The 2,092-nt window shown below is 47.5% G+C and overlaps 1 long non-coding RNA gene across 1 annotated transcript; it reads left to right on the forward strand.

Annotated features, from left to right (window-relative positions):
* Nucleotides 1-279: 279 nt before the first annotated feature.
* LOC136019364 (uncharacterized) lies at nucleotides 280-2,092 on the forward strand. The gene is made up of 3 exons (XR_010614850.1): nucleotides 280-317; nucleotides 1,049-1,210; nucleotides 1,983-2,092. It is a non-coding gene; the product is annotated as an uncharacterized LOC136019364 (long non-coding RNA).

The raw sequence follows: 2,092 nt of genomic DNA on the forward strand, positions 1-2,092 counted from the left end.
TCATAATGTTACAGTAGCTTCCTGAAATGGTTTATTAGTGAGGCCTCTTACCTACATTATTTTGCTTGCCATTGCTGTCAGCATGACAGAGACACACCACACTTGCTCCAGTAAAGGCCATGCTTTCACTCCCATCCCCAGATGGGCTCAGCCTTCAACTGAGTCTTTTGTAGGGCCCTCTTTATTGCAAAATGTGATATCCCTACCAGCTCTTCTGCAGGCAGGCTTGAGCCTGTTTGTGAGCACTCCGACAGGACACAAGTATTAAAGAGGCAGATCTGAAAAGGGAAACTGTGGAGTCAGCATAATGAGAAGTGGTAGGCAGCTTCTGGTTGTTTAATGAGCACGAATTAAATGTTTTGGAAGCCTGTAAGCAACTTCCTTTCAAAACCAGGCAACAGCACTTCTCTACAGCAAAGGTCTACCCAAACCCACCAGCAGTTACTCCCCCTTAGGGATCCTTGATCAAAGAGCATCAAGCAGTGTCTGCCATTAACTTCTTAGGAGAAAAACAGCTGCCACAGATCTCATCTGGCCTCTTCTCTATCAGCTGTTCACTGTGAGAGGCCAGGCCAAGTGTCCTGTGTGCTCCAGCCACTGCTGCTCGGGAACAGGGCTCCAGATGAACCATGCTCAGGGTTATTTTGCCCAATGCTACAAAGTCCTTTGTGTCTGGGATGTAAAATCCAGTGGCCCCACAGCTTCCTGCACCGCATCCTGCACCGGGGCGTCTCTGGGCAGAGCTCAAAGACGTTCTCCAAACCCCACGTTTGTTCTGACGTTTCCAGCTCGCTCCTTTGAGGGCTCAGTGCTGGTGTGTGTGAACACTGACACCCAGAGCGGAGTGACACCGAGCAGAGTCTGTCTCTGCCCAGAGAGAGAGAAAAGGAAAAGAGCTTCAGGTGTTTTGACACCTGGAATGGGAGGGGGAGAATCTCATTTTGAGCAGTACAGCACTGCAGGGTCTGCTCAATCGCAGCCTCGTGCAATTGTGCCCTTTCTTAGCGTGTAACAATTTGGCGTTGGTTTTTGGTGCTGCTTCTCTTAGGAGAGGCAATGGAGCAAGGATTACGAGACTGCTGCAGATCGATCCGCATTGGGAAGATCCTGATACAGAGCGACGAGGAGACGCAGAGAGCCAAAGTGTACTACGCCAAGTTCCCACCAGACATCTACAGGAGAAAGGTTCTGCTCATGTACCCAATACTCAGTGAGTGTCTGTTTCGTGCAGTTCGACTCATCCGGACAGGGAGGAGGTGGAATTGAAAGGAAAATTGCCACATTTCAGGGGCTTTGATTAGGTTTTTCCCTTGGTTTAGGTGCCATAGCAGGGAATTGGTCAGGCTGTGCCAGAATACGTGTTAGCCAGCCTGCACCAGCACGAATGCAGAGCGGATCACCTGGGCATGCCTGTGTTTGTGAGAAAGGCTGCAGCATTAAGACTTGGTATCAATTTAACTTTTTAATAGGTGCCATGAGAAAAGACTCAAACCATCTTTTTCTCATGCTATTAAAAGACATTTTTGGATTAGTATTAGAATCCTAGAAGTAAATTACTTTAGAATTAAATACAGCTAATACTACCAAAAAAACCCATAATCTGGTAAGTGTGGTGAGGAGTTTGTCAGGATGAAGTAACTTTTCCAGGGCAAGATTTAATTCTGGTTCTACACATGGAGCTCTTAATTGCTATTTTACTATTTTAGATGAGCTTTCTTGCCTCAGGGCTTTAATCAAATCCACTGACTTCAGTGCTCAAACCCAGCAGAGCTGTTTCAGAGTAGGGATGAAGTTCCTTCGTCAGGATACCAAAGTCTTCTACAGTTGATACGTGCAGAGGCGATAGTTCTGCAGTGGGAGAGGATGCTGTTGTCATTCAGTCACACCCCAGCATGAGCACGGATGTCCTTGGGTGGCTGAGGACAAGTTCTCCAACAAGGGGAGAGGGGAGCTATTAAACAGATCACTGTTTCCCCTTTCAGGTACTGGCAATACTGTCATTGAGGCTGTCAAAGTTCTTGTAGAACATGGCGTACAACCAAGCGTCATTATCCTGCTCAGCCTGTTCTCCACACCTCATGGAAAGTTGGGG

Source organism: Lathamus discolor, chromosome 9 (genome assembly GCF_037157495.1).
Source record: "Lathamus discolor isolate bLatDis1 chromosome 9, bLatDis1.hap1, whole genome shotgun sequence".
Classification (NCBI taxonomy): Eukaryota; Metazoa; Chordata; class Aves; order Psittaciformes; family Psittacidae; genus Lathamus; species Lathamus discolor.